This window comes from Sminthopsis crassicaudata, chromosome 6 (assembly GCF_048593235.1).
Source record: "Sminthopsis crassicaudata isolate SCR6 chromosome 6, ASM4859323v1, whole genome shotgun sequence".
Taxonomy (NCBI): Eukaryota; Metazoa; Chordata; class Mammalia; order Dasyuromorphia; family Dasyuridae; genus Sminthopsis; species Sminthopsis crassicaudata.
In genome coordinates this window covers 11,649,551-11,665,483 of record NC_133622.1, presented here as the reverse complement: position 1 = coordinate 11,665,483, position 15,933 = coordinate 11,649,551, and the positions used below count along the sequence as shown (strand labels likewise).

Below are 15,933 nucleotides of genomic sequence, written 5' to 3'. Positions count from 1 at the left end.
GTTGCGTCACAGAATGGAATATCAGAACACAGTGGGGTTATTTACCCTGTCTATCACTTGTCACTCTACCCAGCTCTTTACAAATAACCCTTGTATTTAGAGACCCCTTTGCCAGTTGCTGTAATTAGAATTTTTAAACACTGAGGTAGACACATTTTTGAAAACTACTAAATTAAAACGACTAACACACAAAAAGAAAGGTGTCATGGTTACTTTTATTCAATGAGCAAATTACACATTCTCAAGTTAATACTGACTTCTGCTTTACAATATAATGTTTTGTGATTATTTAAATCCAAGAAATCTCCATACCTGTGTTTTGTTAAGTTTCAAATTGTGTGAGTAAAGTAATCAGATATAACTTCCTTAAGTAATCTGATATTTCTGTGCTACTCTTTGGCTGTTCTGGTAGGACACTTGTAATGCTAATTCCTAGAAATATATAGAAATGCAAAGTCAAATTTGGGTGACACCTTTGTAAAAACTGTGTATAAAGCACTTTGTTGGCTTATCAATACACTAGATCAAAAGAGAATATTAGTAGAGAAAAGTGCTCAAAGCATATTTTTCCTTTGACCCAAAATTTCTCCAAAAAGGACTTAAATAATATATAGGCTGACATCTAAATAATAGTGTTTATATAAGTCTTCTGCAAAGACTAAGGGGGAAAATAGCATATTGATATGTCATCAATCAATAAATAAGCATAAAGTGCCCACTGTCTTCCAAGAACCCTGTTGGGTTCTGCGAAATTTACCACTCACAGTTCATTCATTAAAATTAGCCTTACTTTTTTTTGAAACTTTATATCTTTCTCAAAAAGAATCAAAGATCAATTCTTAACTTTCCCCCTATTGATCTCTCCTCATCACTATTTATTTATGCATAGTTTGTCCAGATTTGCAAGAAAGAATATTTTTTAAAGACAAGTTGTCCCGAAGCACTCCAAAACAGTCCAAAAATTAAATCATTTTAAATGACTCTCTAGTCTGTCTCAGCCACCAAAAGTTCAAGGAAATAGAGTGCTTGTGGAGGAAGAATGGACGAAAACTGGAAACAAAATAGGCAAGCGTGAGCTTTTTGTCACATTTAAGTGGACCCCTTTATCACAGAAATAGGCTTTCTCTACAAGCTTCTCTCCTCCAGGACCAGTATCTGTCATATAAATATACAACTGGAAGCACCCTGACTGCATTACAGGATGTGCAGGTATTAGCAAGTATGGCAGGACACAATCCAAACCATTTGGCAAAGATGCCCATAAAACTCAAAGGATGATGTCAGTTGGGAAGCCCATTTCCACGTGTAATTTCATAATCCAATTCAGCAAAGCCTTAAAGCCTGGGAGCACCGGGGTGGGACCAAAGCTCAAAGAAGGCAGGCCCCCTGGCCCCCTTCCTCCAGACTGGGGGGGCAGTGAGAAGTTAGATACACAGATTAATAACCCATAAAGGCAGAGAGAGGCTGGGGACAGACTCCTGTCTGGGTGCTTCTCACTAATTTACTAGCTGATGGCAGCAGAGCCTGAACTCTGGAATGTCCTATTAATGTTGAGAGGCTTTGATTATGGCCTAGCAATAGTCTCTCATTATCAGCTTGGCCAAAGGGTGATGTAATGCTCTGTGCTCAGCAACTCTCAGAAACAATCTCACAAATTATATAACAGAGGCTTCCATCTGTTTAAATTGTTATTTTTATTATTAGAGGATAATACTATTAGGGTTACCTATAAAATGTGGGTTTTTTGAAGCACTGAAGGCATTTAGCCTACGAACTGCCAATGCACCCTGCTTTCCTACTTACTGTTTTTCCCTCACCATCCATGGCCACTGCAAAGTCAGGTGGCTTTATTTCACAGACCCCAGATATATTGTCCACATCAGGTAAAAAAGACTCTTTGGAACCATTTCTACTTTTACTTTGCTTATATAAACTTGAATTCTATCCCTAAGCTTCAGTTATCATGAACTTTCTTCCATGAGTAATAACAAATTGTACTTTCTTCCATGAGTAATGACAAATTGTTTTTCAGAATTCCTAAGGATAAAAAATTAAATGCCCTCTTTGGGCTACCTGATCAAAGCTTTTAATTGTTCAGGAAACTATAGTTTTAACAGTGGAGATATTCCACGGAGTATCTTCTTTGCTTTCTTCCTTAAATTAAAAAAAAAATCAACTTGTGGCTCCTTGGGGATAAACCTATTTAGCTAGAACAGTTCCAGAACAGGGAAGTCAGGTGGGGTAGGGGTGGGCTGGGTCTGGAGTCAAAAAGACTCATCTTCCCGAGTTCCAATCTGGCCTTAGATTATCTGTGTGATCCTAGGCAAGCTCTTAATCCTGTTTGCCTCAGTTTCCTCAACTACAAAACCAATTGGAGAAGGAAATGGAAAGCAAGCCGGTAGCTTTGAGAAGAACGCCCCAAATGGGGTTGCCAAGAGTTGGAGAAGACCGAAGGGCCCGAGCTACAACAGGAGAATCCTTGGGCAATGGACCCACCATCTCCAGCACCCCCTGCAAATGGTCCACATCATTCTGCCTCTTAAGTCATCACGTTGCCCGCTGTAAGGGAATCTTGGCTAACTTTGTTCCCCTGTTTTGCTCACATCTGGACCATGTGGAAATAAGAGGCTTTCTACTGAAAATGAGGCAGAAGGAGGGTGTTCCACGAGACTGTCCAGAGGGCAGCGGGAAGCACCAGAGGAGAGGGCGACTCGGAAGGCGATTCCAAGACTCTCCAGGCGCAATCATGGGGACTTTTAAAGGGGGCAGCAGTGAGCACTGAAGAGGGGAAGATCCAAGATCCGGTGGGAACGTGAGACCAGAAGGGCTTAGTCCTGGGGGGGGGGGGGGGGGGGGGAAGAGGAGAAGGAAAGAGCTTAGGATCCAAGCCTCCGGTGGGGGACGGAACGTGAAGCAGCGATTCACAGACTCAGGCCCTCAGCCGGGAGAGCTCCCGTGCGTCCTGAGAGCAGCCTCCACCCGGAGCAGGGGCCCTTCCTACGGCATCCTCCAAGCCTCCTTATGCATCGCTGGGACAAGGACCCGCTACTCTATAAGGGGACCACAGGTGGTCATTCTCAGACAAACTAAGGAAAGGGCCCAATTTTAAAAGGTCAAGGTCACCCACTGCTGCCCTTGGTAAATCTGGACTTTTATCTTGTCCCTGGACTCTGGGGGGGATGGCGAGGCTCTGTCTGTCTCAAACACAATTCACGCACAAGGCCCTCAGGAAGGCCTTGGTGCTCTTCAAGGGCGGAGGAACAATAACTCTGTCTCTCTTTTCTCTCTATCTCTTTCTGTCTCTCTGTCTTTCTCTCACACACACTTATACCCATACACACACACACTCACACACACACTCTCACACACACTTTTCTCCCAATTCCTTCAGGGAGCTCAGGAAGGTGGGCTTTTAGCTGATAGGGACAGGGCAGGGGACAGACCATAGGAAAGCCCTGAGCCAGGGCATCCTTGTACCAGAGGACACAGTCAGGAGGTCAGAGACATTTAAGTGTCCACGGGAAAGAGTGAGCCACAGAAAGACTGGGATAAGAGAGAGAGCCAGGGGAAGAAGAGCTCTGAGCACCCACATGGTGTATTGGACGCTGGAGAGCACTGAATGGGAATGAGGGCAGTGTGTCTCTGTGTCTGTGTGTATGTGTGTGTGTGTGAGAGAGAGAGAGAGAGTGTGGGTGTGTGTCCATGTGTGCCCGCCATGGGCAGCCCTGCACTTCAGGACGCTCCTTGATGGCTGAGTGGCAGATGAGCCGGAGCAGGGCCTCTCGTGCTGGGTCATCACCTTCTTGAGTCCCAGATTCACCAATGAGAAGTTTGGGCTATATGACCACTAAAATCTCCTCTCGTTCTGAACCTCTGGGATCCGAGAGCAGATTAATTCTCCCTCTGTAGAATACGACATAGCCTCTATCTAATTATTAAAGACGATGCATGTGGATGACTATGAGCTCTATCAATCATGAGAAATGTAAATAGGATATGTAAAATACAAAAGGTATGAAAGGATCAAGAAAATAAAAAAATAGATATTGAAAGAATCTAAAAAGAAAGCCATACTACAGAGTGTAAAGGGGCTTGTGGGTTGAACCCTTTCACCCTTACTATGATTCAGTTGTACCATCTGTAAAAAATGTAAAAACAAAACAAAACAAACAAAAAAAAAAAAACAGCATCATTGGACTAGGGAATCACTAAAGTTCCTTTCTACTCTCAATATGGTGAAACTGCAAATTACTGGTCCCTTGCAAAGGGCTTACTTGTAAATACATACATATACATGCATGTATATATAATGACTCCAGAGTGCTATAGCTGAAACACCTATGTACCTGCTACCCAGAAACATACAATTTAGAGGCACAGTCCATATGGGAATTTTATTGGCTGAACTATAATGCGTATGGTTAGAGTTGTTTTTTTTTGTTTGTTTGTTTTGTTTTGTTTTGTTTTAATTTGTCTTCTTTAATTGTGTGGGAGTATTAGTAGAAGGGATAGAAAATAAATATGCATTCATCAAATGAATTATTTTTAAAAAATAAAAGTCTCTTTAAAAATAAAATTTGTGAAATACTATTACTTTTATTTAGGAAAAAACAATAAAAGTTAACATCAATATCTCCAACCTCTAGTTGTTGATCAGGCAATAAAAGGATAAGGAAAATACAAGTTTTGATTAGCAGTGAATTCAATGAGTGAATTATAATTATTATAAAATATCATAGATTTTTATGCTTCTTTACGAGTTATTTAGGACTATACTTTTTTAAATAATTTAACTAAATAAGCAATAAAACTTTAATTAATCAGAATATTCACTCAAGGAACCAGAATGTCCTTGTTGGAAATCTTTCTAAAATGAATGAATCCATTTCCCTGACTAAAATAGATAATTAAAAAAGAAAAAAAAGTTTATCGGTTTCTGATGATATGAAATCTTAAGATGTGCTTGGAGGTGACTTAAAAAAAACATAAAATATGAGATTCCTTTCAGTAATTCCAACAACCATCTTTAACATTCTCTTTAAATATCACTATCTTGATTCTAGACTTTAATGTTCTGCATGGGCTATGGTAATTGGTTTTTAACTGGTCTTCACCAAAGGAATATCTCCTTTATAATCTGTACTATACATCACTATAATATTAGTCTGTAAATTATTGTTCTAATCCTGTCACTTAACTGTTTACAATTTTAAATGCTTCCTCATGCCTAGTAAAATCCAAACATCTAGGCAATCCATACTTTGACTTCAAATGATTTTAAAAATTAAAAATATTTATCCAATCAATACCTTTCTAGTTTTAGCTCTCGAGATTTTTCCAAAGACTAGGATCTTCATAAACTGGACCATTTATGAGTCCTTTGTACTACCTATGGGCAAGTAGGTAGCACAGTAGAGAGAGCACTAGCCTTGTAATCAGGAAGACATCTTCATTAGTTCAAATCCTGCATGAGATACTTACGGGTGGTGTGACCTGGCCAAGTCACCTAGTTCTGTTTGCCTCAGTTTTCTTATAATAACATGAGCTGAAGAAGTAAATGCAACAGACTCCAGTATCTTTACCATGAAAAGCCCAAATGGGGTTATGGAGACTCACATGTGACTGAAATGACTGAACAACAATAATACCTTCCTACCTGTGAATGTCTTTGACAATCTCATCCTTCAACTCTCCTCATGAAAATATTATCCATTTTTAAGGCCATCAGATGGCACATCTTTTCTGGTATCTTCCATGACCATATAGCATTTAATCTGTACTAAATAATTGAAATTCTTATACCCTATCTTGTATTTCATTTCTTTATACTTACCCTATCTTGTATTTCATTTCTTTATGCTCATGCCATTTTCCCTTCTAAAATGTAAACTTCTTGGCTGAACTATAATGCTTATGGTTAGAGTTTGGGTTTTTTTTTTATATTTGTCTTTTTTAATTGTGTGGGGGTATTAGTAGAAGGGATAGAAGATAAATACATATTTATTAAATGAATTATTTTTGAAAAATAAAACTCTCTTTAAAAATAAAACTTCTGAAATACTATTACTTTTATTTGAGGAAAAAACAATAAAAGTTGAGGCAACTAGATGGCTCAGAGTCTGGAAGACATGTGGTCTAGTGGGCCCTTGCTGAACGATCCCGGGAAAGTCACTTAATGTCCATTTGCCTCAGTTGCCTTAATAACAGCACCTACCTCACATGGTTGTTGGGAGGATCAAATAAGATAAGATTTGTGAAACAATTAGCACAAAGCCTAGTACACACATAGTAGGCAATATTACATGTTTATTCTCTTCACCCCTAAATGCAATATTTATTCACTTTTGTATTCCTCAGAATGCCCAACACTTGCCAATTACAAATAGCAAGTGTTCAATAAATATCTGTATATTGATTGAATGAATAAACAAATTAATGAGACCATGCAGAAAGTATAATAGACTAGGCTAAATGTACTGATCTTTTGATCTGCCTCAAGCTTTTTAGAAATTAATTCCCTGATACTAGTTTATTTGATGTCTCATAAAAATACAATGTTGAATGATTAAAAAAGAAAACACTTTGATTTGACAGCTTCTGTTAATCCAGATATTATTTTACTCAGCCTTCTCAATGGTATTTAGGAAATTGAATCCTAAGAAGTCTAAGTGACAAGGTCTTGTACAACTTCAGTAATAGAAGCAAGTCTAGGACACCGAGTGTTTAATGTGCTTTTCAACGTTCTTTTTGTGAAATCTAACTCTCATTCTTAACCAAATGTCAAACAAGTGTAAAACTTTCAACTCTAGGGATGCAAAGGTTAAGAAGAGGTCTCTTGTAAGTGGGTCAAAGCTCTCTGGTATCAATAGCTTCCAACCCATTTCCTAAGATCTCAAGGATTATACCTTTTAAAAGTCCCCCTCCCACTTCCATTAGGCGAACCAGATCATCTCATGCCATCGAAGTGTACTTTCCCCTTCTCTCCACATCTCTCGAAAAGTGGTGTAACATCTGAGGCCCCAGGGGGTTTTAGGCTACTTATTCTCTATTAAATTGACAGCTGAAGAAGACTGGTAAAAATGATCAAAGTTAAGTACTGACCACATATTAAGGCATAATTATTTCTAGTAGCCAGAAAAGCTCTGAAATCATTTGCTGAATTAAGAAACATCACAAAAGTACCAATTAGAGTAAGAAGATTAGTTTATTCAAGAACACATTTAGTCTGGGATGATGCTGAAATATCCAACGGGACTGATTTTACACATGGTTGAGAGCTCAACTGTAGGAAATTTAAAGACACACAAAAGAACTCCTTACTAGGGAATACAAGAATAAATGACAATTCCAAAAAGTTATTATCGGCATTTCAAATAAAAGTTGTTAAAAAAAACACTTTTAAAATCTGTGAAGAGTAAGCTCACATGTGGAACTCTTATACTCTTAACCTATGTAGTCATTCATTTCACTAATTTTCACATGAAATTCTGGCTATGTTATGAAACTTGCTAAATTACTCCTTTTGTCATGGTCATTTATAATAAAGGTCACTAAACTTAATTCAAATATATAAGGTTCAAAAGATGGTTGCTGATAAGTTCTCCTTGTGTATATTAAGTAGTTAAACCTAGAGTTCACCAGTCAGCAAGCATTTATTGAGCACCTACTTATGAGACACACTGTGATAAATGCTGGGAGTACAAAGAAAAGGAGACAGAGCCCTGCCCTCAAGGATTTCCCCTTCTGCAGGAGGAGACAAAACAAAAGCTGCACAGACCAGATGTGTTTAGAGTCCACTCTGAGGAGATGGACAACTGTCTCGGTGGATAATCCACGCCCCTCACAGAGGGTCCCTTCCTAGCTGCCCAGTCTCCCTCCAGTAGTCCCCTCCATGCACTCTGGGGTCCATGACTTTCAGTCCTTTCCCTTGCCTTCCAGGCAGCAGACAGTCAGAAATGCATCCACTGTACTCCAGGGTACATAATACAGCCCCCATGATGCAGTCCCCAATGGCACACACCACACAAGACACTGCCGGGGAGGGGGGGGAATACGTTATAAAGACTGACAGCACCTGACTCTAACATAATTTCTTAAGAAACTATAACTGAAGACTGTTTTTGTTTGTTTGTTTTAATGGTGATTGCCAGAAATGATGATTGCAAAGATGACGTTATTGAGTGACTGATAATGATAACTTATAATTAGAAAACAAGATTCACAAAGTAGCATCAGTAACGCCATGTCATATACACCTTACTTCTCTAAACGATCTTTTTGGAAAATGGCTTATGAGTGAATGAGGGTATCTGCAATGTATGAAGAACAAATAATAAGAGAAGCAACTCAAGTAACTGTATTACAATGTTGTTACAATTATCTCATATTTGAAAGACTTTTTTGGTTCATTAATTGATTATACTGGATTATAGATTGTTGTGTAGATTCTTGTCATATTAAAATTAGTATTTTTATTGACCTAGCCAATTTATCTAGGAAATCTTAATTCCAACAATATATGTTTGGAAAATAAAGCATACGCAGTTAGAACAGCATACTCTGTCTGTGATCACTGCCATCAAATTGTAAGTAATAGTCAGACTTTTATAACAATTTTTTCTCTGTGTGAAGCTAGGTTTGAGCCTAGATTGAGCCTCATTAATGTTATATTCCTACCAAGTGAGCTAAACATTTAGCAGATACACAGAATACCAGAAATACTTCTGAAAGTAGGACTCAGTGTTTTCTATTCATTTGCTTTACCATCAACATTCCCCATAACAATGAAAATCTTCATAAAGTAAAAATTTCAAAAATGATAAAAAAGTCCAGTGACTTGAAGAATCAATACTCTTAAAAGGAAATTTCTTAACAGCATATGAGTCTTAGAGAAGAAAACCTTTTCCTTCATTTATTTTGTCTTTGACATTGAGAAAAGAAAAAAGGCCATAATCTTAATGCATGTGAATAAAACTCCAAAACACTGCAAAATGCATTGACCAATTTATCATTTTAGAAACATGAATATCAAGGTTCAAAAGTGATAGAGTATAATAAAAACACTGCTTAAAACCTAAAGATAAAATGATCAATAAATGATCTCTTACCCAACAATTGTTGTTTGTGGTCACCTAGTCAACTTGCACAAAACATTTATCTTAGCTTTAAATGTGAATTTTTTTTTTAAATCATAGAACATCATTAGTCATCTGGCCCAGCCTACACCTTCACAGAAATTCTTTCCCCAACATCCACAATAAATGGTCTTTCAAACACTGCTTAAAAACCTCCAGTGAAGAGGAAATTAACAACTCTTGAAACAGTCCATTCCACTCTGGGAATTCTCTGTTAGAATTATTTTTAAGTATATAAAGCTAAATGTGTCTCCTTACAATTTGCATTCACTGGTTTTTGTGTTCCCTTCCAGAGGAATACAAATAACAAATCGCATCCCACTTCCATATAACATTGCTTCAAATACTTAAAGCCAGCTCTCAACCTTCATTCAAACCCATCTCTAGCTTTCCATCCCCATCAATGTTAGGGATTTGGTTAATCCATTTGCCAAAACTATTTTCTTAAGAAGGAATTTTAATTTTAAGAAGAAACATTTTTATATAAATGCTACTTGGATTATAACCAACTTGATATTGGTAAAAGTTAAGCCAACAATTCTCATTTTTATCTTCCTCTGAAAATGCTCCTTGTATACGCCATTTCTGAAACTATAGGACTTAGACTTAGGAACAAAGAGTCAGGAAATGGAGGTTCTAAGTCTTTTGTAACATATCCGAGTGCACTATTTGCAAAAAAACAAACAAACAAACAAACAAACAAACAAACAGTGACCTAATGCTATTCTTTGGCTTTAAAAGATAGTAGGCCCCAAAATCCAGTTGTCAAAGAAATTCACTAGAAAATACACATGGTACAAATAAAGCAGTAATACACAATTGAAATCTCATAAATTGCAAGAACCATAAAAGGAAAATTAAAGTTTATTCTTTTTTCCTTTTTTTTTTTTTTTTAAAGATTCAATCTTACCTAACAAACATTTCAAAACTCCAGGACTTTAAGATTTTGTTTGTGTGGAAAAGCCCCACTGCTAACACCAATCACAACTTCACCACATGAGTTTTCATGGAATGGGGGACTGGTTACTCAGGTGAGACATCTGTCGGAGGATGAACCTCAGGCAATAAACAGGCCTCTCGGCAGACCCAAGCCCCAGGAATCCCTGGCTCCATAGGATCTGCTGGAGCCCACCCTGCCCTCCTGGATGGATCATCTCTAGGTTCTCATGAGCTAGGACTCAGAGCACAGTATTTCTTTTTTAAACAGCAACTCTCTTTGAGCAAGGTAAAAGGGAAGAGGAAACATCCTTTTTCAAAATTTCTGTTATTTAGATGAAATTTGTTCAAAAGACTATACCAGAAATATGGAAAACTGGAAAGCAATTGGCCAGAAAACTGCTTTATAGCAATCTATGGGAATAGGGCCTAGTGCATGACTTCACTGTCATATGCAATTCCCGGATTAGGAAACTTCCTCTTACAATGGAGGTCCACATCTTCTTTTCAGTGGAAGGACTTAAAAACACTTAAAAGGAAGAGGGACTTGCTAAGAGTCCCTAAGCCAGCACTTATCCAAAGCACTACCTGAGCCCAGAGTTTGCTCTGAGGGCATTGCTCCTATCTTATAACCCACGACACAACAACTTTTACATGGAAAAGTAAGAAAGGAAGGAAGGAAAGAAGTAAGAAAGGGAGGGAAGAAGGAAGGATGAGGAGAAAGGGAAGAGGGAAGGGAGGAAAGGAGGGAGGGAGGAAGGGAGGGAGAAAGGGAAGAGGGGAGGGAAGAAGGAAAGAAGGAAGGAAGAAGGGAAGGAGGGAGGGAGGACCAAAAAAGGTATCACACAAATTCGTAGTTAGGGAAAATATGAATGAATAAACAAGTGATAGAGATTATGAAAGACAATTGAAACAATGCTGGTTATTAGGAAATTAAAGTATTTTGGCAGGGGAAAATTAATATAATTAGAATAAAACACAAACCAAATGGTCAAATAGAAAAAAAGATATCAAATAACTTTAATGTAAATATGATGAAGTCATACAAAGGTTTTGTTGAACATATAAAAACCAATGTCAGGGCTATGGAAAGAGAGGCACATTAATGTACTGTTGGTATTTATGGCCCTATTGTATAAAATAAAACATTTTTTAAAAAACCAAAAAGACTTATATGAACTAATTCTGAGCAAAGATACAGAAGCAGAAAAAAATACATACAATTACCAAAATATAAATTAAGATGTCACTAAAAAGATAATTGATCTGAGAATAAAGTTTTTGATTTAAGTTAGATTCAAAAGAGAAATAATTAAACATATTATCTAACCTCCACCAAGGATCTTTGTGATGAATATTACATATGTTGATAAATGTCAATCTAGAAGTTAACATGAGTTTATTAAATACATGCCGCATGTTAGACACTAGATAAATAATAACAAAGGGAACATCCCTCTCCTTTCTTAGCTTAATTTTTTTCTCTATTAGATGGGAAGATTAGGAAGATGGGGAAATAATATGAGATGCCAGTGGTGTAATAATGAAATGATCAATAAAATTTAAAATGAAAATGATTTCCAGAATCATTTGAATTGATTAAATGCATTAATAAAGAAGCATAAAGAATGTTTTTTTTTTAAAAAGGGCTATTCACTTTAAAAATGATGCATAATGACTTCTATATGGATTATAGTTATAATAGAAAGCATCTTCTAATTTCAAGGTCACATTCTGATCCCATTCACATTATTAAAATTCAAATGTATTCCCTCCTTTCCTTCTAATATCATGATTTCAATCTAGACCTTATATTAAATCCTACACCGATACAAGCATAAGTACTCCAAACAGACAATGCTCTCCAATATGTTACAAAGTGCAAAAGTTCTGTGTAAATGAGATTTTATGAATCTCTGATTCCTTAGGCTTCCATTTTCCCCTGAAATGAGACATGGCTCTCAAACCCTTGGCTTTAAAGACCAAAAATACAAATCTACAATGCAGATTCCCCTCCCACCTGTAAACCTGGTCCCCGCCTCCCTGCTGGCCAGGGCTGACTGAGACTTGATGATTCAGACAAGAAATGCCATACTATAAATTTGGAAGGAATAAATTACTCTGAAACAGCCTCCCAGTCCCTCCCCCCACCCATGGCCGAGAAGCTTAAGCCCTGAAGCATGATGAATGAAATGACTTGTAATTTTTAACCTAGCTGTTGTGGTCTTAAATGCTATTCTTGTTCACAGAAGCACTCTACTTCTGAAGCTCAGTTGGCTCTTTGTTTCAGTAGTTTCCTCTATCAACTAAATTCCAAGGGATTACATGGTGGGTGAGGAATGGGGAGGGAAAAAAGTCTCTCTTTTGTACGAATTGCAACTTTGCTGTCTTCCAGTTCCATCAGATTTCTGTGTGATAAAAGAGCACACAGGGTGGTCACTAGGAGGACCTGAGGAACAACTCTCTCCTTTGTACACTTTGGTAGGTGTGGAATTCATTCATTTTCACTAAAAGGCCAAAAAGCAAAACAAGAAAATCTTTTCAAATCTCATTCTTGATTTTAATTTCTTCAGGCTGTTTAGAAGACACTTCAGAAGTCCAAGCGGGAATCAATAATATTGTGTGCTCACTGAGTATGAGGTGCCATTAAGCTGTAGGATGTTACAGAGCAACCACACACTCATACACACACACACACACTCACACACATTCATACACACATAGACACACACTCACACACATAGACACACACACATTTACAGATAGACCCACACACACACTCTCACACACATTCATACACACATAGACACACACTCACACACATAGACACACATACACATATATAGATAGACCCCCCACATACACTCACATACACATACTTACACACACTCATACACACACTCTCACACACATTCATACACACATAGACACACACTCACACACATAGACACACATACACATATACAGATAGACCTCCCCCACACACTCATACACACACACATATTCATACACACATAGATACACACTCACACACATAGACACACATACACATATACAGATAGACCCCCCCACACACTCATACACACACACATATTCATACACACATAGACACACACTCACACACATAGACACACACACATTTACAGATAGACCCACACACACACTCTCACACACATTCATACACACATAGACACACACTCACACACATAGACACACATACACATATACAGATAGACCTCCCCCACACACTCATACACACACACATATTCATACACACATAGACACACACTCACACACATAGACACACATACACATATACAGATAGACCCCCCACACACTCATACACACACACATATTCATACACACATAGACACACACTCACACACATAGACACACACACATTTACAGATAGACCCACACACACACTCTCACACACATTCATACACACATAGACACACACTCACACACATAGACACACATACACATATACAGATAGACCTCCCCCACACACTCATACACACACACATATTCATACACACATAGACACACACTCACACACATAGACACACATACACATATACAGATAGACCCCCCACACACTCATACACACACACATATTCATACACACATAGACACACACTCACACACATAGACACACACTCACACACATATACAGATACACCCCTCATCACCCCCCCACATTGCGTTCCTCGGCTTTCTCTTCTACAATCAGCTGCTTATTTCAGTCTCCCCCTCTCCCCCCCCCCCCCACAGTGTGTTTACACCACCTCAATGAAGGGAGCCCACAGCTGTCTCACTCTGGGTCCCAACTTCCTATTCTTTCCCTTCTGGGCCCTCCCCACTAGGAACAAGCTCGCTTGCCCTTCTCCTCAGGACTTCTGCTCCCTAGTCCACTGCTGTTCTTCAAGTCCTGCGTCCAGCTCTACCTACCCTTAAAAAAGGGACCGGCCATCCCCTGGAAACCTGGAGATCCCTGGGCCTCTGAGCCAAAACAGAAGAAACAGTGGCCAAGAGTGGCTTCCGAGAACCGCTGGAGGAAATCACACAACTGAACTGAACTCACTTCCTGAGGGCTTAGAATCCACAGCTCAAGGAGGAGTGGCTGTCCTTCTGCTCTAACTTTAGCACACTCCAGTAAATGGCATTCTAATTGTTTTTCCTTTCCCCTAAAAGATCCCAAAGCATCTACTACCACCTGAATACAAAGGAGAATACAAATGCTTCCAGACCTCCCCCCCCTAAACTGAGGCAATTTATGTTTTCTCTTTCAGGTAGAGAACCAGAAGCATCCCTTGGGGTGATTTCCATAGGCCTTTCTTTCCTCTTCCTCCCCAGGCAAAGAGTAACCAGAATGCTCCTGCAGGGTCTGTAAATACACCAGGCCCCAAACTACTTTAGTCCCAATCTTCCTAAAGAGATTCAGGCCAGGAAAAGAGACATCTCTCAGAATTTCATAGCATCATCATCCACTCCCTTTCCCCAATCACACAATCTCAGCCTCTCAAAGAATCTAGTTCAGTTCATACCTGAAAACAAGAATTTTCTTTACAACTAGCCCATGTTTTCCTCCAGTCTTTACTGACAGCCTTCAGTGAGGAGAAACCCTAAACATCCTGTCTACCGCTGAATGGCTCTAATGGTTTAAAGCAAGTTTTCCTGATCTCAAGACTAAATTTCTCTCTTTGCTACTTTGGTCCCTTGTTCTTACTTCTGGCCTCAGGTATTAGGCAGAAGCAGATCTCTCTACAACAGGAATCCTTGGAAATATTTAGAGAAATAAATCACATCCGAGCCCTATCTTTTCTTCTCCAGGCTAAACATCCCCATTTCTTTTCCCCATCCTCCCAGAGTAAGATCTACAAGTCTTTCAGAATTTTGCTTGCCTCTAGCCGCAAGCTTTCCTGCTTTTTGATTTCCTCCTGAAAATGTGGCAGTCATAACTGGAAATAATACTGCAGAAATAGAGCAGGGAAGAGATTACAAGTGAACTCCTTCATTGTTCTGGACACTCTTTGGCCCTCCCCTCTCATAATTAGGGAGACCACTTAAATTCGTCTCTAGTTCTAACCTTGATCGCATCTCCTTCTGACTTCTATGGAATCATGGTCCAGCAGTCATCCCTACTCTCAGGAACCTCCTAACATTCTTTTCCCTTTGGTTTCTGTCTGTTTGTATTCTGTCCATACACTTTAAGCTTTAGACTAAGTTGGACCACTATCTGCCCCCAAATATAATTTTTTTTTGCCCATTTGCCTTTGATCAAACTATTTCCCATAACTCCTGTTTCCTCCCTATTTTCCATAAGTCCTATTTCCTCTCCTTTCCAAAGTTTTTTTCTGGGCACAAACTCCTACTTGTCCTTTAAACCTTAACTAAAATTCTGCAACTTTAAGAAAATCTTTCCTGAAGGTCATGAAGATTGGGCTGAAGATGACCTTTCCCCATTCAGAACTCACAACACACTTTGAGCTGTTGAATCCGTTGTGCATTGTATTTACTTACCATGATTATAAATGTATTTATTATATCTCATTACTAGCTTATTGCTATGTGATCTCAGTCTATATAGTATCTCAAGTACCTAATCTGTCAGAATTTGGAACAATTTTATAACTATGATAGATATCTTATAAACACTTACTGAATTGAACTAAAATGACTAATTGTATCCTCAAGCATCTCATTATTTAACAAGAGTGAGAAGGCCAAAGCATTATACAAGGAGCAGGAAGTCCAAGGACAAAAATGTAAATAAATCTCCCCTGCCAAAGAGATGCTGCTCTATAGTGGAATTACTCTCTTGGGGACAGGTTCTATTCTACTTTCTTCTGGGTCCTCAGGA

General features: G+C 38.6%; 1 protein-coding gene across 3 annotated transcripts in view; it reads right to left on the bottom strand.

Moving 5' to 3' along the window:
- The window catches only part of SLIT2 (slit guidance ligand 2), a 344,055-nt gene that overhangs the window by 295,840 nt on the left and 32,282 nt on the right, over positions 1-15,933 (bottom strand). The gene's annotated exons all lie outside the window — the stretch shown is intronic.